This window comes from Chiloscyllium plagiosum, chromosome 24 (assembly GCF_004010195.1).
Source record: "Chiloscyllium plagiosum isolate BGI_BamShark_2017 chromosome 24, ASM401019v2, whole genome shotgun sequence".
Taxonomy (NCBI): Eukaryota; Metazoa; Chordata; class Chondrichthyes; order Orectolobiformes; family Hemiscylliidae; genus Chiloscyllium; species Chiloscyllium plagiosum.
This window is the reverse complement of record NC_057733.1, coordinates 26074969-26099729: the sequence shown is the minus strand read 5'-3', so window position 1 is coordinate 26099729 and position 24761 is coordinate 26074969. Positions and strand designations below refer to the sequence as shown.

Here is a 24761-nt window from a genome sequence, read left to right as displayed (position 1 = left end):
AGACTTAAAAAATAGTTACAGCACAGAATGTGGCCATTCTATCCATTCGGACTGGCTTTCTGTGAGAACAATTCACCAAGTGCCACTCACTCATTTTTTCCCCTAACCCAAAACATTTTTCGTTTTCATGACAATGGCCTGAATATGACCAGAAAGTGTCAGTTTTGGTGCATTTCATGAAGGGCTTCTTTCTGTGAGTCCCAGTGAGATTTCTCATACAATTGTTTGATATATCTCTCATTACCTCAGCACCACCACTCTAACACCACCTCTTGTGTACTATCTTCTCTTTGGTCAGGATCTGCTGGGATTTGCTTGTTTTAACACCCAGTTACATATCAGGTCAAATACTGCCAGCCAGGAGTCACCCTTCACAGAGCACATATGAGGGGAACCATAAAGAAATGTCTCTCAAGGTACAAATGACACTGCGTTGTGTGTAAATGTATTGCTATTTCAAAACCAAGCTACACAAGTTAACCATATATTAGCATCATCTCTTCTTAGAACCCCGTGAAAAGGAAGTTGTACTCTTCCCCCAATGCCAAGCGTAGTCCAACATCTTCTCATTGTTCAATGTAGGAGCAGTACGTACTAGAAAGCCTTTATTTAACAAATGCAGAAGTAAAGAAAAAGAAACAAAAACATAATTTGTCTCTTGTAATACATAAAGGACCTTTTCCTTTGAGCAGCAACAAATTTACAGTCAAATGATCCCAACACCATCACATCACATCTATTAGTCCCAGGTGTTGATTTTAACTCTGATCGGCTGGTTGTGGCTGACACTACAATGCTCAAAAATGCTGAAGGTGATGTTCCTCCTGCTCAATGTTCTCATCTTCCTCCTCAGAAGACTGCAAATACTTTCTCAGCCATTCAGTGTCCTGGGACATCCTCAGTCTGGGATGACAGTGTGCCTTGCTCATTTGGAAGAAATGGCATCAGGAATAATAGATTTTGGGCCTCCTGTACCTTCTATGCATCCTGAGGGGTCCCTCAGTTGGTCTGCTTCAGTAGCATGCTGTTCAGCAACTGCAGGAGGTTGCTGCTGGTTGAAGGTTTGTTGGTGCATTTATTTCTCCTTAATCTCTCCATCCATATGCACTGCAGCAACAGTAACAATAACCCCTGTAGTAGCTGGATCCATTGGTCACTTTCCAATAAACGGTTTGGAGGGAAACGGAACAGGTTCTTAGTAATGTGAGCAGTCAGTGTTCACCCCACTCACAGAGGATGGTTTGGCACGTATTCCAAAGGGGGACAGGGAACATTCCAACAACAAGGGCCATAGACTGTCTCAACACGGATCTTTAACATGTGCGACCGTATTCTTATGATTCAGAAGGAGATTGAAAGTTCTGTATAATTACCTGATTCCTTGTTTCCCCCCACTCCAACATTACTCAAGAAAGGCAGCATTGCACATTAGAGCAAGTTGGTGACCAAGATGAGAAGATATCATTCCTGTTGTTTTTGGAAGTTGTGGCTTATGATCAATCTGTAATGACCAATGACATGGTGAAGATTGCTTGTGACCAGGATTTGTATTCTGTACGGTTGGACACTGCAAGCATTTCACACGCAGGGTACCATGATTACAGATGATGTCAATCCAAATTGTGAAAGTGTGTGAATAATGCAATTGTCTTTGAATGGCCTCATATCAATTATGAATAGAGGCTGCATGCTTTGACAGAGGAAAAAACTTGTTCTGCTCACTCCGCATGTAATTGCAGCCATTTTGCATTTGGTCTGGAGGATAGCAGGCACCATAGTTCATACTTGGCAAAGGGAGGTGCACGTTCAGTTCGGTAATTAAGAGGCTCCCCGACACCCCCAAACTTATAACAGTCCTTTCTTCCTTGTCATCCCTGTTGAGCCCATCGGTACTAAGCTTCCAAACATTTCTGTTCAGCTCTTTAAATTTATTACTTTGTCTTCCATCATAACCCGGGTGTCATTGGCCTACAGCATAATTATACTAAAAATCATGCTGCTCTGCTACCCCCACCCTCACCAACTCCCCCCCCCCCCCCCATCCCACCATGCCATTCCTCCCCCATTTGAGCATCAAAGTAAGTGCAAACTGGGGAGTGCTCAGAAAGCAAGCATGGAACCCTAAGATGCAGCCTGGTCTAATCCGTGAGTTTGACACCAGTCCCTATGTGCACAGTGTTCTCGCAGCAGCATGGCAATGATAGTTGCTGGGTGCTTCAAAGTGCAGCATTGAATGCAGTAAGATATGGTAATTAGGTCTGAGATGTGCCACGAAACTGTGGCAAGGCTGGTACATGTCTGATGCCAATGTCCATTGACATGGGGTGTCAGCAGCTGCTGCCCCCTGAAGTGTTTCTTGACATGTTGGGGAATGCTGGCCAAGGTGGTGACCCAGAGAAACATGTATTGAGCTGGAATTGCCAAGTATCTGTCTTGATGATCATGCAAGGAATTGTCATCAGCTCATTCCTATTTGGCTGGTGGGAGAATAGGGAATGGCATTTCAACAAGGCAAGATTAGGTAATGATCACATAATACATAAAAATGGATGCAAGTAAGCCTTTCACTTCCATCTACTGAGAATCTTGTTTGCAGATTGTACTTTTTTTCTTTGGTGTTGAGAATCTCATTTCTGTTGAATTTACTATAAGATCCCAACTGATTTACCTATGACCATGTCATTAAGGGACTGAAAATAAATTCCTACTTTTTCCAAAGAAACAATTCTAACTACAGGCAAATAAAACTATCAATTCTCAACACATAGATCCACCAAATGAAACTTCCCCTTCTAAACCCCTTCACAAATATACAGACTCACACAGACAAAAAAAACATGGATGTAATATTATGGGTAGAGAAAACAATACTGATAAAACATAGTTCAATAGAACCATTCAATGATGTGTTTGCTTTTCTTCTTCCAAAACCTTCTGTTCTTGAATCTCCTTACTACCAGAGACTTGCAGTTCTATGCTGAAGACACAGGGTAGTCAGCACACTAATTGTACAATCTTTTGGTCAGTGGCTAGAGGTACCAGGTTATAGCAGGAGGTCTTTGTACACACAGAAACAAATAGGAAGGGAAAAAGATGAGATTCTGAGGGGACAATACGAAATGTTAGGCAGGAATTTAAAAAGGAGGTCCTTTAGTATAATAATATTTGGATTACTCCCAGCGCTATGAGCTAGTGTGGGTAGGAATAGGTGGATAGAGCAAATGAATGTGTGGCTGAGGAGCTGGTGCATGGGGAAGGGTTCACAATCTTGGATCATTGGAATCTCTTCTGGGGTAAAGTAGTGACCGGTACAGGAAGGATGGATTGCACCTGAATTGCAAGGGGACTAATATACTGGCAGGGAGATTTGCTAGAGCTGTTCAGGAGGATTTAAACTAGCAAGGTGGGGGTGGGGGGGAAGCCAGGGAGATAGTGAGGAAAGAAATCAATCTGAGACTGGTACACTTGGGAAAAGCAGCGAGTCAAACAGTCAGGGCAGGCATGGACAAAGCAGAGAACTAGGTAGACTGAGAAATGAAACTGTATTTACTTAAATGCAAGAGGGAAGGCAGATGAACTCAGGGCATGATTAGGAACTTGAAACTGGGATAACATAGCAATGGCTCAGGGATGGACAGGACTGGCAGCTTAATGTTCCAGAACACAAATGCTACAGGATGGATAGAAAGGGGGGCAAGAGAGGAGGGAGAGTAGCATTTTTGATAAGGGATAGCATTACAGCTGTACTGAGGTAGGATATTCCTGGAAATACATCCAGGAAAATTATTTAGGTGGAAATGAGAAATAAGAAAGGGATGATCACCTTGTTGGGATTGTATTACAGACCCCCTAATAGTCAGAGGGAAATTGAGAAATAAATTTGTAAGGAGATGTCAGTTACCTGTAAGAATAATAGAGTGGTTATGGTAGGGGATTTTAATTTTCCAAACATAGACTGGGATTGCCATACCATTAAGGGTTTAGATGGAGAGGACTTTGTTAAGTGTGTACAAGAAAATTTTCTGATTCAGTACGTGGATGTACCCATCAGAGAAGGTGCAAAACTTGACCTACTCTTGGGAAATAGGGCAGGGCAGGTGACTGAGGTGTCAGTGGGGGAGCACTTTCGGGCCAGTGACCATAATTCTATTAGTTTTAAAATAGTGATGGAAAAGGATAGACCAGATTTAAAAATTGAAGTTCTAAATTGGAGAAAGGCCAATTTTGACAGTATAGGTAAGAACTTTCAAAAGCGGAGTGGAGGCAGATCTTTGCAGGTAAAGGGACGGCTGGAAAATGGGAAGCCTTCAGAAATGAAATAACAAGAGTCCAGAGACAGTATATTCTTGTTACGGTGAAAGGAAATGCTGGTAGGTGTGGGGGATGCTGAATGACTAGAGAAATTGAGGTTTTGCTTAAAAAAGGAGGCATATGTCAGGTATAGACAGGATAGATCGAGTGAATCCTCAGACAAGTATAAAGATAGTAGGAGTATACGTAAGAGGAAAATCAGGAGGGCAAAAAGGGGACATGAGATAGCTTTGGCAAATAGAATTAAGGAGAATCCAAAGGGTTTTTACAAATACATTAAGGACAAAAGTGTAAGTAGGGAGAGAATATGGTCCCTCAAAGATCAGCAAGGCAACCTTTGTGTGGAGCCGCAGGAGATGTGGGAGACACTAAACGAGTATTTTGCATCAGTGTTTACTGTAGAGAAGGACATGGAAGATATAGGTGGTGACATCTTGAAAAGTGTCCATATTACAGAGGCGGAAGTGCTGGATGTCTTGAAACGCATAAAGGTGTATAAATCCCCAGGACCTGATCAGGTGTACCTTCGAAGTCTGTGGGAAGCTAGAGAAGTGATTGCTGGGTCCCCTGCTGAGATATTTGTATCATCGATAGTTACAGGTGAGGTGCTGGAAGACTGGAGGTTGGCTAACGTGGTGCCACTGTTTATGAAAGGTGGTAAGGCCAAGTCAGGGAACTATAGATTGGTGAGCTTGACCTCGGCGGTGGGCAAGTAGTTGGAGGGAATCCTGAAGGACAAGACTTACAGGTATTTGGAAAGGCAAGGACTGATTAGGGATAGTCAACATGGCTTTGTGTGTAAGAAATCATGTCTCACAAACTTGATTGAGCTTTTTGAAGAAGTAATAATGAGGATAGATGACGGCAGAGCAGTGGATGTGATTTATATGGACTTCAGTAAGGCTTTCGACAAGGTTCCCCATGGGAGATTGGTTAACAAGGTTAGATCTCATGGAGTACAAGGAGAACTGGCTCAAGGTAGATGACAGAGGGTCATAGTGGAGGGTTGCTTATCAGACTGGAGGCCTGTGACCAGTAGAGTGCCACAATGATCAGTGCTGGGTCCACTACTTTTTGTCATTTATATAAATGATTTGGATGTGAGCATAAGAGGTATAGTTAGTAAGTTTGCAGATGACACCAAATTGGAAGTGTAGTGGACAGCGAAAAAGGTTACCTCAGAGTACAAGGGGATCTTAATCAGATGGGTCAATGGGCTGATGAGTGGCAGATGGAGTTTAATTTAGATAAATGTGAGGTGCTGCATTTTGGAAAAGCAAATTTTAGCAGTATTTATACACTTAATGGTAAGGTCCTAGGGAGTGTTGCTGAATAAAGACTCCTTGGAGTGCAGGTTCATAGCTCCTTGAAAGTAGAGTTGCAGGTAGATAGGATGGTGAAGAAGATGTTTGGTATGCTTTCCTTTATTGTTCAGAGTATTGAGCATAGAATGTTGGGAGTTTATGTTGCGGCTGTACAGGACATTGGTTAGACCACTTTTGGAATATTGTGTGCAATTCTGGTCTCCTTCCTATCCGAAGGATGTTGTGAAACTTGAAAAGGTTCAGATGTTGCCAAGGTTGGAGGATATGAGCAATAGGGAGAGTCTGAATAGGCTGGGGCTGTTTTCCCTGGACCATTGGATGCTGACGGCTGACCTTATAGAGGTTTATAAAATCATGAAGGGCATGGATAGGGTAAAAGACAAAGTATTTTCTCTTGGGTGGAGGAGTCCAGAACTGGATGGCATAGGTTTAGCGTGAGAGCGGAAGGATATAAAAGAGACCTGAGAGGCAACGCTTTCACGCAAAGGGTGGTGCATGTATGGAATGAGCTGCCAGAGGATGTGATGGAGGCTGATAAAATTGCAACATTTAAAAGGCATCTGGATGGGTATATGAATAGGAAGTTTTAAATGGATATGGACCAAGTGCTGGCAAATAGGACTAGATTCGGTTAGGATATCTGGTTGGCATGGACGAGTTGGACTGAAGGATCTGTTTAAATGCTGTACCTCTCTATGACTCTATGACTCTAAATGGAGCGAGAGAATACCTAGCCGTCTTCCAGATTTGGCTACTCCGCTGGAGACAGAGACAGAAAGACAGATACAGACAGACAGACCAATCATTAACTTGTTTCTGAGGGAAGCACGCTTTTAACACATACTCACAGTATCATGGCATCTCAGACATCCTCCCACACTGCTTGCACAAAGTAAAAACAACTCACAATGAGTTCCAGCAACTTGGTTTTAAAAGCGTTGCAACTCTTTGCACAATTCTTGTTTTAAAGCAGTGCTTTTCTCATCTTAGAGAAAGTGAGGACTGCAGATGCTGGAGATCAAACTCAAAAAGTGGGTGCTGCAAAAGCACAGGTGGTCGGGCAGCATCTGAGGAGCAGGAGAGTCGACATTTCAGGCATGAGCTCTTCATCAGAAACATTCCTGATGAAGAGCTCATGCTCGAAACATGCACTCTCCTGCTCCTTGGATGCTGCCTGACCAGCTGTGCTTTTGCAGCACCGCACTTTTTGACACTTTTCTCTTCTTGCTCCACCATCTGAAAAAAGAAAATAAATACGTGTGATCTTTACTAACATCATCAATCCACTCTGATATCTAACCAAAATCTCAAGGAGATTTGTCAAACATGACTTGTGCTTTTCCTAATTAACCCTCATTTATCCAAGTGCCTTTGTTCCAAATTATTATTTGTAAAAATTTCAAAACCTCACAATTAAATTAATTGTTGGATTTATCTTTGCATCCTTTTTCCAGAACAAAAGGTACAACATTTGTAAATGCCTGGTTCTCTGACAGCATCCGTGTGGAGGATTGGAAAATTAGGTCCAGGACTTAATAATTTCCACCCTAATTTCCCTTAATATACCTGGATGTATCTCTTCTAATTCTGATGCCTTACCAATATATATACAACCTATTACCTGTTATATCTATTGCTTCCACCTTATTCATTTCAAATCAATTAAGTGTCTGCAAAACCTCTTTTTACACCTCCTCTTCCAAAATAGTTTCTAACTTTTAGGTTCTTAAATGTGTCAGAATCATTGGAGATTTCATTCACGTTCTATCTCATTATCAGAAACAACTTGCTCCATCTTTTAACTAATCTGGAAGTCAAGGTGAGATACTTGTGATGCAGTGGTAAGTTGTCTGTTATGGGGAATTATTGCTTATTAACTACACATCATGTCTCATCAATTTGCATCTTTTTATTGTACTGTCTGCTGCAAACAAACTGGATGCTAAGAATTTTCAACCTAGTGGTCAGAGTGGGTATCAGGACAATTCTGCTTGCTGATTGCTTTAACAAACCTTCAGGAACCAACATCTCAGAGTTACAGTTAGTCCTTGAATATTGACCTAATACAACCCACATTCATAGACATTGACATTTGACCAGGGTGGCACGGTGGTTCAGCACCAGGTGACCCAGGTTCGATTCCAGTCTTGGATGACTGTTTGTTCTCCCTGTGTTTGAGTGGGTTTCCTTTGGGTATTCAGGTTTTCGCCAAAAGTCCAAAGATGTGTAGGTTAGGTGGCTTGGCCATGCTAAATTGCCCATAATGTCCAGGCATGTGCAGGTTAGGTGGATTAGCCATGGGAAATACAGAGTTAGGGTCAGGGGCTAGATCTGGAAGGGATGCTCTTCAGAGGGTACCATTGGATGAGCTGAATGCCATTTTTCTGCAGTTAGGGATTCTATGAATTGTGCTCAGAGACATCTCCAATCCACTCATGATATGAATCTGCATTTTAATACTGAACCTCAGAATGTAAAGCTCCACTAAACAAACTTTGTGCGCAGGAAGATGCACCCAGCTCATGTACTGCATCAGTCTGTATCCACAGACTGGTCGCTTGATCTCTAAGCTCTCATTCACTTTGTCCTTACCTGGATGCTCACAGTAACCCTGCCTTGCTTTTCCTTTTCGCACTTTCCCCCCTCAGCACTGGGCTCACTGTACTACTTTTTCATTCAGAGCTGACAAAAAACAGTGGACATTAAGTCAAGGGTAGCATTAGATACCTGTCCAGGGGCTTGCACATGGTCTGTCAGCCACTCAGGATGCTCTCCTCATAAAGAGTGAAAAGCTGAATACTGGAGAGCCCACCGAACATTTCTGCTCTATTATGCTCCTTCTGAAATGAGAGTGGCAAGTATTACAGGAGATGAAACTGGGTGAGTCAGCTGTTACTTTTGCTGCTGTTGGAGATGTATTCTGAATGAGTGAGGGAGTAGGCAGCATAGAGAACTGACAAGGTTAGTGGTGTCACGTTTTGGTGTGGGGGCAATGGTGAGTGGGGAAGATGTTGCAGGCATTCACAAGTGTGGTAGAGCTTGAGGCTTGGATGGGAGGTTAGTGCAGTAACAGGGATAGAGTGAGGTCATCGACCTTCTTTCTACAGTGCTGCATACTCCTTGAGATGGCTAACAGTGCACTGACCTGGATGGCAAACCCAGATCAGGTTGGTGTGGTCTGATACTGTGGTCTGGTCCTGAGGAAGAGAACGTTCTGTCTTTGCACCACACCTTCTACTGCAGCACCAAGATCTCTGCCTGCACAGCAGGGCACAGATTTCCTTCTTTTTCATGTCTGGGGCAAATATTAGAAGCATGCAGGGCAGCTCCAGACTGACAGTGTTTGTTTGGGTGCAGAATGGCAGTTTAACATGGCGCCAGTATTAGGGATGCCAGTCCACCCTGGGATATCCTGGCAGTGGCAAGTTCTCCCAGTATGACGAGTGATAGAATGGGGCTAGAATCAGACAAGAGTAGCCCCATAGGGACAGAGTACAAATTCAATGAGATGAGTTTGATAAACCTGCTAAGCCTCATGGGGAGAAAGCGTCTGCACAAAGTGACAAAAGTAATTCTTAGTCAAATAAGCATGTAAGATTCAGTCCAATGTCCTTTATGTTAGAGTCGTTGAGGGGTATGGGGGTTGGCAGGTTAGGTGGCCATTAATACACCATTCCCATTGTTGCAAAGGTTAGTCCAATTGCCCACCAAACAGCTCATTCAGAGATGGCAGGCAAACATCGATGAGTTTCTCAATAAATCACAAGCCTCAATACTTGAGTTGTAGATTACCAGAAGCTGCTAGCCAATCAAGAATCAGGACATTCTGGGATCTAAAGTCTGCTGGTTGATGTCTGCTGCTCAAGGGATCCAGCAGTCAAAGATTAAATAATCTTATACACTTGTTGAAGAGATGGAAAGGGATTTGTGGGGACTGGAAGAAAGGGCAGGAGTTAGGCTTTCAGAGACCTTTTGCCTTCCATCTGTGCCTCCGATTGCCCTAGATTGAGGCATTTTGAAACTCTCCTTTAACCCAGTTGGCAGGCATCCCTGGTCTCCCAGTCAGGAATCTAGACACTTTTTAGGTGATCAAGGAAATAGCATGCTGAGGCACTTATGTGGCCATTAATTGACTACTAAAGAGTCTTAACCAGTGGTAGGTTGAGAAGATCACCCATGGACCTTCATGCTCAGAAATGAACCAGTGAGATGGTGAGAAAAGGTTAGGTTTCTTTCCAGAGTCAACTCAGCTAATTATTTAGCTTCTCACCACCACCATGGGGGAGAAAATTACATCAGGAGTCTTGTACATAGTTAATTTTGGATCAATTTGAACAATAATTCAACTGGCTTATATTCTAAAGCTAGGAAAGTATGGATATTAACTATTAAACTAAACTCAGTGAACAGATCAGTAGAAATACTCTGTTACTTCAACAAACACTATGGATTTGAAAAAGGATGACAATATGAACAGTCAAAACAACCAATACGTATCGAGAGATTCTAAAGAGCTGACCATCCTGTTAGAGTGCCTTACTGTGATATTCCTGAGAAACATATTTTCCAGATTTAAAGCAGCAAAATGTCAAAGGAGTGCTGCTGCAGATTTAACTTTTCTTGTTTTGAATGACAATTTTGGTCAATTACCCTTGCGTCAATTTTTTTAACATGTCAGTACCTAGCAAGTTATTTTCAGCTCACTGATTAATGACACGCAACGGTAAAAAGGAACACACAAGGGAATTTCAATGCCCAGAGGTATACTTAAAAACATTGTTCTTTAACCAGTTTTCTGCTGAGAGAAATTTATTTTCAGACTGAAATCCAGTCTGAAGTATCACATTTCCTTTTGCCTTTATTGATAACAACATTTGAGGTTAACAATGACCAGAAATGTTTCCATTGTTGCCAGATAATAGAGCCCATATACAATTCACAATCAAACTGAAACTGAGAAATAATTGGATATGATTGTTTAATAGTCATTTTTAACATCTTGTGATGATTTCAATTTTAGTGCAAATTTAGACTGAAGCAAGCATTTAGGACTTCAAGAATAACTGGTTTCCCAACCAAGCATAATAGCGAATGTTAATCTAATAATAGGTATTATACTTGCTCTGATTTGTACAAGTAGGGAACTGTTCCACTCATCAATTCTTCATCAATCTCACTAATCAGTCTGGATGTATAGTACTATTAGCAGTTTCCATTTACAGATACTGGCGAGACAGCCCTTTTTCTCAATTATACAAAAGCATCTGTCTGAATATCTAGAGGACAAGATCAATGGTTTTGCAAAACTGAGACAAAATATCATTGACCCTCTTGTCACTGTGACTCTGAATTGAAGGGCTTATTTCTATTAAAGACCTTTAAACTGACTAGGGAGATCATGAAAGATATTAAACAAAAGGGGAAAAATTCTTGTCTTCATCAATTTTAGCCTAAAACCTTAACATGCAAATAAAATAGAACAGTAGTGAACAAAAAGCTTGAATTTGTAGTAGAAATGTCGAATAAAACTGTAAGGATTTTGCAGTGTAAGAACATGAGGATGCTGATTTCAGCCCAGTCATTAGCAACTACTGTGAGCCAATGATGATGTTGAGACATAAAACGATAATAGAAAATAAACATCAATACTCAGACTTTGATTAGGTTTTTAACAGAGGATTGGGAGACAGATACAGGAAACAGTTCTTGGTATTGACACTATGTCACATCAGGGTTAATTACATGACATTATTTTTAAATGTATAGTGCCTAAGTGACTCAGGGGTGCCTGATCAGAAGTGCCAGGAGTGGAGCCTGGAGGTGGCATCCAGTCATCCGTCATCAACGGCCTTTTGGAAAGATGAGCATCTGCCAGGAGGTTTATTTTTGTTTTATTCCTTCATGGGATATTGGCATTACCCACTAGAACAGCATTTATTGCCCACTCCTAATTGTTCAGAGGGGAGTTAAGGGTCAACAACATTGTTATGGGTCTGGGATCAGCTGTAGTGAGACTAAGTAGGGATAGCATATCTCGCTCCCTAAAGGACATTGTGAACCAGATGGGTTTTATAATAATCAATAGTGGTTTCATGGTTATCATGAGGCAAATGTTTTTTTAATTCCTTATTTGTACTGAATTTAAATTTCACCATCTGCCATTTTGAGATTCAAACGCATGTCCCCAGAATATTAATCTGGATTTCTGGATTACTTGTCCAATAACTCACCAGTTGGCATTACCATTTACTTTCCATTAACAAAATGACACAGATGAGTTTGCAAAGGCCCAGCATTGACATGGGCAGCCATCAGTCAGAAGCTCCATTGGTCTCTTGATGCCTATCTTGATGTGATAACCAATTCAGTTGCTGAGAGGCAAGAGTTATTTTTCTCTGTGTCAGGTTGATGAAATCTGCTCAGAAACTCCAAAGGACATCAATAGGTATGTCTACACAGGCCAGAAAAAGAAGAGTGGTCAGGACAATATGGGTCCAATGTCATGAATGACCTGATAAGATCTCAATAGATGAGTGATACCCTAGTGACAGGTATTTAACTCCGTAGGCAGTAGCATTCCCATGAGCTGAGGAGATTGAATGGCCATACTTTAGTCTCCTTTAGATTGCCAGAGCATGTGGTCAATGGAATCATTGAGAAATCAGACATCTTCACACAGGAAAACAATTGAGAAGTGGGCATCACTGAGGATCACCACAGTTTATGGTCCTGTTATCCTGGAAAAAGTGAGGGATGACAGGCCATTCAAACATCATTGTCTTTTCATCCTGGATGAATGGTCAGCTCACAATGCTTGCAAAATTCCTCAAATGATGCTGCTGTAGTTGGGCTGATCAACCTGACAACATTTGGATGAGGCAACACTGCACATTTCAGGAGTCTCCTGACACACTGGTCATACAAGCCACTTGACAATGGCAATAGCAATTCCATGCAACATGGATGAATCTTTTTTCATCATTTCTCAAATATGTCAACTAATTCCTCCCTCAGTCATCATGCTTCCCTGCTATATTCATGGTAGTTACACTCTGACAGATCCCGGATACTGTGGCCTGGCTATCTTTCCCAAGTCATGCAGAGAGAGTTGGGAATTCTTTCAGCTTTCAAACCCTCTTTGGACAAAGTGTCCAGAATTGCAGGAACGTCAATCTGGGTGGGGATACTGGGTGAGGTGTGGGGGAATGATGGAGGTGGGTTGCATACATATGAAAGACGGAATTAGATCCCTCACATCCAGATGCAGGTGGACATTCAGGCTGCTGAGGGCTGTTGTGGGCTGTTTAAAAGGCCATTGTCCCAATCTATCACAATCTTTAACCTCACATCATGCCCACACATGCTAACTCACATCAATCCATAGTACACATCCACTAATGGCCTCTCATGACCATCATGCCAATACAAATATTTACCAACACCCTGATGCCTCTCAAACTTCCATGATAGGTCATGCTCCACCCACCCAACCCCATGGCATCTTATAATTTCAAATCCAACTTGGTGTCAACTTGGAAGAAGAGAAATCAGTTTGGACTCTAAACATTAACGTTTCTCTCTTCACAGATGCAGCAAAATCTGCTGAGTTTTCCCCGCAGTATTTTGCTTTGAATCTTTTGACAATCTCACTGAGCTTTCAGTCAAACTGTGAACTTACAAGCCACTCAGCACGACACCCTTCCCTCACTGATAATGATTGTGCGTGGAAAGCAGCCAAGTATTAATTATGTTAAAGTGATAGTCACAGAATCATGTCAATAAACTGGTACTGAAATTGCTGGAACAGTTTTCTTTCAATTCTCACAGACACCCTGGCAGGCATCTCCCCCCCCCCCCCCCACCATTTTCAGAAGGCTGACCATTTAAATAGCTACAGTTCTACAGAATAGTTACCATTCAATAGCAGGATAATTTGCAAGAATTGCTGAAATAAAATGAAAACATCATGTGTACTGGAGGAGAGTGCTGAGGAGAGTGCTGAGAGTTAACTTTCAGACTATGCAAGTATCGATAAATTTTATGTAATGTGACTGAATACACATGCATTAAAAATTAACAAGGAGAAGTTTATTTTTTTGACATCCTAGATTGCGGAGAACGTGAAAAAATTGACACCTGATTGGTGTTAAAACTTAACACATTATTGCAGTGACACAATAATGTTTGAGACAGAGGAAGACCATTGATCCATTCAGCCAACTCTTCCATCCATTAGTTTTCTTTACCCATGATGGAGCAGCAAATGATTGAGCCAGCCTCAATGGAAATTCATTCTGCCATTGCTTTCTAAGCCATTGTGCCTACTGACAATCTGTTTTATAATTTTAATTTAAAGTGCCAAAATATTCAATTTTCTTCCCAATCATTTTAACCTTACTTTGTATTCCTTAATACATGAGTCCAATGCCCATTAATGATCCTTTATGTATTCAAGTTCTCCACATTAATGAAGATCTTAAAGATTTTTAACATTTCTTTCCTTATCCTTCTCTCCCCGAGAAATCAAAGACCCAAGAGAGTCAATTGTTCTAATTCATCTTTCTAAATTCAGGGACTAGGTTGGCAGTCATTCCATTCTTTCTGAATAATTCTACACTTTGCTTGTATGAAAAATATTCAAAATGATCACAACAATCCAGAAGAAAAAGGGTGTTTGTTTCTACTGGATTTTAGAAACATGAGCACTGCCTTGATGGAAGTGTGCAAGATCCCAAATGATCTTGACAAGGTGAAAGTGGATGAAATGCTTCCATTTGTGGGAAAATCCAGAACTAGAGGACAACTATTTTAAAATTGCTCTTTCTACACATAGATGAGGAGAATTTATTTTCTCTCAGAGTGTTGAACAACTTTGAAACTTTTTCTCTGAAGGCAGTGGAAGTGACATCATTGAATATTTGTAGGATAGAGGTGGATAGATTTTTATCAGAGAGGGAATCAAGAATTATCAGGGGTAGATGGGACCAAATATAACATTGTAGCTATAATTATTAGAAAAAATAGAGCCCATTTTAATTGGATCTCATTATTACACATCACAGTATTTTATGTAGTTAGAGAAATACAACTGCAGATGCTAGAATCCATTGTAGACAAACAGGTGGCTGCAAGAAGAGTTTTAAAGAAGGGTGTCTTGAAGAAAGGTTAATACTCTAAGCGTTGCCTTCTCCACCTCTTGATGCTGCCTGGCTTGCTGTGTTCTTCCAGCCTCCTGTTTGTCTACAATATTTTATGCACTTGCTTCACTGCCATTTCCATGTTGAATGTCTGAATGTCTTATAAATAGGGTTTTTTTGTGTGAAAGTCACCCAAAATCTTCCTGAAGACTTGTGGACATAACATAGTGATTGACTATATTGATATACTAGAACAAATTTGAGCAAAGTAGTTAGACATTGTAGAAAAGAAAGCATGAAACTACAAACCAGTTAGTTTAACATTGGTCATAAGGAAAATATTTGACGTTGTTATTAAAGAAGTTACAGCAAATCACTCAGAAAAGTTCAAGGAAATCAGGAAAAGTCAACATGCTTTTGTGAAAGGGAAATCATATTTGACCAATCTTTTCAAGATAATGCACACTGTGGATTAAGGGGACTGCTGGATATATTTTACTTGAATTTCCAGAAGGCATTTGATAAAGTGCCACATGACAGATTATTGTGGAAAATAAACTTCATGGTGTAGGTATAATATACTAGCATGGGTAGAAGATTGCTTAGCTAATTGCAAGCAGAGAGTACGTGTAAATGGGCCTTGTTCAGGTAGTCAAGATGTAACAATGATTTGTTACAGGGATTGGTGCTGCTACTTCAAGTATTTTCAATTTATATAAATGACATAGATGAAAGAATGGAAGGTACAGTTACCAAATTTGCTGATCTCATAAAGATAGATAGTATGCAGGTACATCAAGTAATTAGGAAAAGTTAACATTTATCACAAAGTGAATTTAAACAAAGGGAGGAGGGTTATGCTTCAGTCAGACAGGGCACCGTTGAGAGTGAAACTGAAGTACTGTGTGCATCATTGGTCACCTTATTTCTGGAAAGATGTAAATGCATGGCAGCAGTTCAGAGAAGATTTACTCGAATATATCAGAATATAAGGGGACAGAGTGATGAAAGGTATGGCAGTTGTCACTTGAGAAAAGGTTACATGTCTAGGCTTGTCTCTGCTGGAGTTTAGATGAATAAGACACAACTTGAGTGGAACATATAAGATCCTGAGAAGTATTGTCAGCATAGATGTGAAAAGAATGTTACCTCTGATGGGAGAATCTAGAACAGAGATGATGCAAGTTTTTTTTCTCTCACAAAGTCATGCGTCTTTACAACACTCTGAAAAGGTGGTGGCAGCAGACTATTTTTAAGGGCAAAGTTGGATAGATTTCTGTTAAGCAGGGCAGAGAAAGGTTATTAGTGGGAATGAAGATTGGAGATGACAGTCAAATCAGCAATGGTCTCAATGATTGGCAGAGTTGGCTCAAGAGGCTGAATTACCAAACGCTGTTCCTAATTCATTTGTTTGTATATTTGCATGTCCCTTTTGAACTCATCTGACCATGTCCTGTTAGATGATCACATCAATTATCTTTCATCAATGTCTCAGACTCCCATAATTTAGCAAGTTCAGCAAGTAATGGTTAATACTTAAATTAGAACTTCTGCATTTATAAGAAAAATTTTTGAGCATTTATCATTGTTTGTAAGAGAATTCTACTTGTGCCAGAATTTGCACTGTGCAGCTTAACTTCTGATGAATCACAAGGGTTTAAATACAGATTTTGAGTTTTCACTTTCGCAGTTCCTATTTTTCTGAGATCTTTCCAAATGGCAATTCACCAATCATAATCTTGTTCTGGACATACTGCCTTGCACATATTTTCTGGCACTCTACAGTTTGGACACTAGCAGACAACTGACCAAACACACCCAATGTATTGGTCCAAATGAATTTTGATTGGATAAGCAATGCAGACATCTGGAAGTATTTCATAATGAGTTCAAATGTGTATTTGCAAGCATTAAAAATGAAAATTTGATCGCCTTGTTAAAACATTTCTTCAACAGACCCTTAATATTGTGAACCCTAAAGAAACTTCACAACAGGTTGGGTAATCTGTGTACAAATGGAAATATATCATTCAACTATGAACAACTACAATTACCAGCCATCTTTGTAAGTGTTGCTGCATTATATTTGAATCTAAAGACAACAATGATAGTTCAAGCTATTGCAAATATGCTGTCTTTTTATTTAAAAGAAACCTTGAATACTTGAGCTTACATATTTTGTGAGTTTTCATTACTATTCTCAACATCTGTTTCAATCAAATTTTTGCCACCCCAAGGTCAGCACATTTATAATTTGCTCAATGGCTTTGAGGAGTAACTTTGAATATAAAAATGTGCCTAGCTTTCATTCAGTCATACTGCATAATATTGTCAGTCATGTGGGTCATGCAAACTCTTCCTTTCCATTTAGATTGCATCATCATTATTCACAGGTTGCCAAGCATGGCAAGTTAGCCTAGAGCAGTTGGCAAAGCTGTTTTAAAATGTAACTTCAAAATGATAATCTGTCAGTCTTTTAAGTAATGTACTCAAGGAAGAATTCCTTTCACATTCCATAACTATGTAGAAAGGGTCTATATTCACCAGATTTACTATGAATCTTTTTAAATGGTTTATTTCATTCTAGTAATTAATAAGGTTCATGAAATAAACTAAAGAATACAGCAGATAGCTCTGAAAATAATATGTCTCAATGGTTGTTTTTCAAACATTCACATGAAGTCAACTCATGTCATAGGGAACACGATAGTATTACACTTCTATTGCATTATCTAAAAGAAATGCATCTATTTATCTGACACACCACAATTGGGTGCCTTAACATTCATAATTCATTGCTAATTATGCAGATTCAATCCAAAATATTTCATAATCACAAAATAAATTAATATAGGAACTTAAATAGCTTATATCAGTTAGTCTAGACTAAACAGGATACACCCTCAATTACTCAACACAAATGGTCCACAACATGTGTTAACTCTAATTTGATTCCAAGTTGTAAGACTGTTCACACAATGTTGTCATTGTCCCTATTTTGGACAAAATCTGCAAGATCTAGAGTAAGATTCTTTTATAAACTAAGAATTATACTGAGCACAATCTGTGTTCATATAGATTTGAAAGAAATATGAGGGCCTTTGGTTAAAAGGAGCATCCACATTTACTCCAAAAGGCACCTTAAATATTTTGTTTAGATGACTTTGTCTGTTACCGTATGTACACTGTCCTGCTATTTTTCTTTCAAACAATAAACTCTTACATTTTATAAGATGAATCTGATTGTCAAACTTTAAATAAATCAAATAAGCTTTAACTCAAATCATACTGAATCTTAAAAGAGAGTGAAAACACAAGCTGTGTTGAATGTACTGATCTGTAGCTTGTGTTTGTAAATTGGAGTAACAGTTTTTATTTCTGTATCCAATTTTTAAGTTGATTTTCTCACTTTGGATGCAATGATGTGAACTGCCTTTGCAGTGGGTTTTGAATCTGGTGGGGTATTTGTTCTGGATTGGGCAATGATTATGTTGTTCTTCCCCCTTGTGCGATGGTCTGGGACCAGAGGGCTCAGTTCAGATAGAGCTGAAGAAGAATTTCTTCTCTCTGAGGTCAGTGAATCTATAGAATTCTTTACCACAGAGGACTATAGTGGCCATGCCATTAAGTATATTCAAGAAGTTAGACAGTAAAGGAATCAAGGATTTGGCTAAAAGGCAGGAACATGGAGTTGAGTGTTATCAGATCAGTCATAGTCTCATTGAATGGCAGAGAAAACCCGATGGGCTGAATGGCCTACTTCTGCTCCTACAGCCGATTCTCTAATGATTCGTTCCCATAACATAAGAACTGGATATGGGTAAAAGTTCAACAGATGCTTTTTGCAACTCCTGATATTTACAAATATTACAATTACAGACATTTCAATGTTTGGGCTAATATTATGCTTTCTGGTTACAAGTTATAGTTTTAATCAGCATATCATGCTCCAAGTGGCCCAGTTAAAATGGAATCTGAGACTTTTACATCTTCAGGTCACATGCTATGATATAGTGATGCTGTCAGAAGCATGTCTATTTAAGGTACAATGCGCACCAGAAATTGGCTTAGTGTCAAGTTTCATGAAGGGTTCCTCTCTGTATGTTAAGGCACCCAACTGTAGTGTATCAGATAAATAGTAGCATTTCTTTTAGATAATGGAATAGAAGTATAATACGTGGCAAAATTTGCTATACTATTTTCCGAAACTTGCCTCATTAGATCGGCACTAAGCGTCTGTGGGACTGCTGTCATCCTATTTTTATACTGAACTGAGGTAGATATACTCACTGCTGTCCTGAACTCCCAGAATTCCCATTGCTGGTGCCATTTTAAAAGCCCAACTGTACATCAAGTCATGAGTTGCCAGCCAGGAGTTGCTACTCACTGAGCACCAAAAGCAAGCACTTCTCAGGGCACGGCAGTGATATGGCTGAAAATTCATTGCGAACACGAATGTACATGCATAACTGTATTGCTATTTGAGAACCAAGCTGCACTAATTACTTGTCCATAGCCTCAAACTTTAGAACATTGTTGAGAGGAGTGTTACTATTGTTCAGTGTAGCTTACAATGTAATCATGGTGACTGTCATCCTGCACTATCTACCTGTCGAAGCCAGGATTATTGTGAGCATCAATGACATACATTCTCACAGTAACGCAATGCACTATTGTCATCTGCCTTCTTTTTATGTTGAGTTGGCCCTCCACCCTTCACAATTATTGTCCCCTCTGAATCCCTATCCACAAAACTGTGTTCCCCAACTTCGTTAGCAGAATAGTGATCCCTGATAAACCCCTCCTTGACTTTCATTGAGCCCCCCCCCCCACCCCCCACAGAGATTACTGTGGCCCACACCCCTGACTGTCCTTGATGGACAGCTCTGGCTGATCTATGTGTAGCTTCCCTACTGACTTATAGATGACTCCCTAGACTGATTGCACTAGACCTGCAGGACTGACTGTTTCCCACTCCCTGGACTGTAGACATATGTGTCTCCTGACTTAATCAGCTGGCTGACCATTGCAAAGCCCCTGAACTGATAGTAAATGAAGCCCTTGATTTGAGCCATTGTCTGGACCCCCTGACTGAAGGCTATCACCTTGAGATGCCTATGGACTACTCCTCTGAGACTTGGAGACATGACCATTTGGTTGAAGCATGTGCAATATGTTTGCTGCATAAGCTGTGGCACATACTGTAGATGTGAAACCAATGTAGCATAGAAACAGGTTCAGCCCTTGACAAATCACTGCTGACAATCACAACAAACTTTTATGTCAGTGCTCAAAGGTAAGGCAAGATAGAAGTGCTTTAAGCCTTCAGGTTTTGGCTGAGAATGAAAAGTGCAAAAAGGCAAGGCAACGCAAAAATGCTGTCAGCATTAACTAGGTTTAATGCGAGTGTATGCTAAGACAGTAAGTGAAGAGTCCCAAGATGCACTCTAGTACAATCCATGACATGACTGCTTATCCCTGCATGCAGGGTGTCCTGACAGCAGTATTCCAATGGCAGGAGCTATGTGCTGTAAAGTGTAACACAGAAGTGCAGAACCTTATCGAAAGAGAATTGGAGTGTGCCATGTAGATGTGGTGAGGCTCAGATATATCTGATGCCAACATCTGCAGACAAGGTTGTGGGCATTCACTGATCATGGAATGTGAGCTGAGATGTTTGTGACTGCTGACCCAGATGAGCAAATGACAAGCTGGAGTTGCCAGGTACTTGTTCTGATTTTCATGTCGGAAATTACCACCTTCTAGTTTCTTTCTGGTGTTTGGGAAAATAGGAAACTGTATACCATGGAGGCAAGACTTGATAAGAATAACATGCTGAAGCAGTAAAATGGATGCAAACAGGCCTCACGTTGTTCACTGGTATCATTCTTATCCCATGTTCATAACTTGGTTGGATAATTGATCTTTTTCCTCTTGACATTGAGAATCAAATTTCTGTCTACCTCACCCTATTTCCCAACTGACTGGCCAATGTCCATGTCATTCAAGATTTGGGAACATTCCAAATATGTTTACCTCACTGAAATATAATGCAAAACATGCTTTGCAATTTAGGAATATGTTAAAAAATATTTTTGTGTGTATAGACTTTGCTCATAAACAGTATTTATTTGAGGACACAGGCTCCCACACATTGGATGATGAGTTGGTGGAAAGCCTGTGTCATCGCTACTTATAACTTGTCAGCCAGAAAACAACTAACTTACTTGTGCTTTCATGAACCTATCTTTAAATCAATGCTAACATATCTGATAATATGTGGAAAATAAAAATGTGTAGGGCTAAGTAAGGTGCTGGCAGAGTGACAGGAGGTAAATTACTCCTATGGTGAGCCAGCACAGTCACAGCAGGAGGTCATCATTACAGATGTACTTGATATGTGTGGCAAAATCTACCCCTCTGTCAGCAATTTTAACAAACAGTAAAGGCTTTGTTCATAGTGTTTCATAGCTAATGACAATATATTTGAGATACATGATCAGTCCTTGTGTGCCTATCAGGCTCAACCTAAGAGTTGGGTACATGGACTTTGCTTTAGAACAACGACACATACAGAAACCCAAAAGCTCTCTCCAAGATCATTCTGTGGTACCCTGATGGAAGTAGCTTATTGCATAAGGTCAGTTAACTCTTTCAGGTACTAAATATTTTATTCAAATGCAAATCTGATGTATTTTCTCCTTGTTACAATTTAAAAGGATATAAAAGGGACAGACATATTCTGTTCCTATCTAAGGAGTCATAGTTTTTTTTTAAAACAAATTCCGACTGCAAAACTGTTTTCTATTTACTGACTACAGCATCCTCAAAAATACAAGAACAATCACAATTTTATTTCTATGTTTCTTTGACTTAAATCCATTCCAGCTGTTCTCAGGCTGATCACAGAGAAGCAGGAGCAGATGCATTGGAGTGATGTACGACTATAAGCTGCTGATTTATTTGAGAGAGAATAACAACTGGGTGGTGAATTCAACGCGAGGACCACCACACCTCAGGTGAGAAGTGAATTTGAGAATGTGGGAACTTAGCTGATTCAGGAATTGAATCCAAGCTATTATGACCAACGTGCAATGCAAGGCCAACTGAAACATTTTCAAATGGCTATTTCTGTTTGTAAGCCTAAAATCGATTGCAGTGGACCTTGAAGCACTCTGCCACCTAATTCTTCTAACGTCAACACAAAGCCATACAGTCCTGAAAGTACAGTGACTAATTTGCACTAGGTTACATGATTTATGTGTGGGACAACAATAAAATTACCCAGCATCTTGAATTAGGAAAGTTGAGAAAGATAAAGTCAGAGTTTTTGCTCACAATGGAAGTACAGGCGTACAGACACTGCACAAAATTGCAATAAATTTCAGGACACACTCACCACTTAAGGTCACCTCTGAGCCATAGGTGATCATATGATACTTGCACTTGTAACTGTGCAGCTATATCAACTAGCTTTCATGGATAAGGAATAATTAATGGGGGGAGAAGACTAACAATATAACTTGATAGAAACATAATACTTTGCCATTCAGAGTTGAATGGGGAGAAAGCATTACAATGTTATGAAAACATTCGGTAATATGTTCCCAGGCAGTGTTCATTAATATATCCCTTAAACATTGTGTAACATTCAGGCATATAATCTTAGAAGCATTTCAGGTTTTTCCATGCCTCAGGCAGTATGAACAGGAAACATGGAAATAAGCCCATCAAAGGCCTATATGAATCAGTCACAGACAACCCTAAAGGTTGAAACACGTACTCAAGGTCAAAATTTGGATCTGAATCCACTATTCATGCATTCTTGGGAATAGATTATGAAAACTATCAAAAAATGCAAGAAAGCTTTCAAAATAAGATAATATTAATGTCTTTAAGAAATGGGTTGCTATTCCAGGTTTAAGCGCCAACACATGTAGTTGCCTTTCTTTGACAACTTTAAGGGAGTGACAGCTCATTGCAGACTCTTGCCCTGCAATGTGGTACACCCCAACTTGAGAAAGCATGGCAATTATGTAATCTGACTGTACCGGTGATGCAAAATAAATCTTGGAAGTAGATAAAGGACATGCAATAGAGGAAAAAATAATCACTACTTATTTGAGCAGTTATATTGGAGAGGTAGGGGAATGCCTAAACGGAGTGACTCAGGGATTGAATTTAGCTCTACTCTTTCTAACTTATGTCAATGGCTTACATTGAGGAATTCAGTTACAAAATAAACAAAATTACAGGTGACATCAACCTAGAAAGGACTATGGAAATGAAAGAAGCAGAATTTACGTAATGAGCTCAACAAAATATGTAATTGGACAAAAAGAACAGAAGAAAATGAATGCATCTAAATGTAAAAGAAGAAAATGGATGATCTGCATGATTAGTGGCTAGCGAGATTTGAAACGATTTGTAGCTCAGGTTGAGGTTCTGGATGTAGGCAGAGCTGGAAGGTTCATTTTCAGACATTTCATCACCATACTAGGTAATATCGTTAGTGAGCCTTCGGATGAAGTACTGTGGCATGGCCCTCTTTCTATATGTGTGTTTAGGTTTACTTAGGTGGGTGATGTCATTTCATGTGGTGAAGTAATTTCCTGTGGGCCATGATTTTATAAACCTCGATAAGGTCACCTCTCAACCGACTGTGGTTCAGTGAAAAAGTCCCAGCCTATCCACCTCGATTGTAGGTAGATCCAAATCCAGTTATGAGGTGTTCAATACTGGTGCAGGGTCAAAAGACCAAATGACTGACTCCTGCTCCCATTCTCTCTCTCTGTGTCCTGGACAGCAAGAGACCATAGGACATAGGAGCAGAAATGAGGCCATTCAGCCCATCAGGTCTGCTCATACCATTCAATCGTAGCCGATACGTTTCTTAACCCTATTCTCCCAATTTCAGAAAAGTGAAAACCGAGGGAATGTGTGGGATGGAGATATTTAGCTTCTAGGGAATAAGAGAGGAAAGAGAGTTCACTATCAATTAGAATTAATTGGATTGGCCGAGCAGTGGCAGATGCACTTTAATTTAGAGAAATCAGAGGTTTACATTTTGGTCAAGCAATCCAGGCAGGACTGACACAGTTAAGGGGAGTGTTGCAGAATAAAGAGACCTTGGAGTGCAGGTTCATAATTCCTTGAAAGTGGAGTCACAGGTAGATAGGATAGTGAAGGTGGCATTTGGTATGCTTTCCTTTATTGGTCAGAGCATTGAATATAGGCGTTGGGACGTCATGTTGTGGCTGTACATTATTTTGGCCTATTTTGGAATACTGCATTCAGTTCTGGTCTCCAGGATTAGGAAAGAACTTGTGAAACTTTGAAACGGGTTGGAAAGATTTACAAGACTGTTACCAGAGTTGGAGAGGCTGGATAATCCAGGGAAATTTTCCCTGAAGCATCGGAGGCCGTTTATAAGGGGCATGGATAGGCTGAATACCCAAGGTCTTCTCCCCAGGGCAGGGGAGTCCAAACTCGAGGGCATATGTTAGAGGTGAGAGGGGAAAGATTTAAAAGGAACCTAAGGGACAACGTTTTCATGCAGAGGGTGGTGCATGTATAGAATGAGCTGCCAGGGGAAGTGGTGGAGGCTGGTACAATTACAACATTTAAAAAGCATCTGAGTGCGTACATAAATTGGAAGGGTTGAAAAGGACATGGCCACATGCTGGCAAATGGGAATCGATTGATTTCGGATATCTGGTTGGCACGGACGAGTTGCGTCGAACTGTCTGTTTCCATGGTGGAGGACTCTAATCATCTTTGGTGAAAGCAGAAGTATAGTGTGAAGACTGGACTTTCAGAGCAGCTTTCATAGATGCTTTGCCCTTACTGGGACCGGAAGAAGTTACAATGAAATCTTTCATTTGTGAGACAGCAAGCAACTAAATTAGTACATCCGGGATTTTGGTGGAAAGTGGGAATTCGTTGCGCTGTGGGGATGAAGCCATACCCTATCCAGTTATTTCTGCTG

At 40.3% G+C, this 24761-nt stretch overlaps 2 long non-coding RNA genes across 3 annotated transcripts in view; both read right to left on the bottom strand.

Annotated features, from left to right (window-relative positions):
- LOC122562103 overlaps positions 1-24761 on the bottom strand; it is a 354404-nt gene that overhangs the window by 160735 nt on the left and 168908 nt on the right. The window lies entirely within an intron of this gene.
- Positions 5561-23931, bottom strand: LOC122562105. Its single transcript, XR_006315218.1, has 3 exons — positions 23838-23931; positions 18983-18986; positions 5561-5572 (listed from the first exon to the last, which is right to left on the bottom strand). It is a non-coding gene; the product is annotated as an uncharacterized LOC122562105 (long non-coding RNA).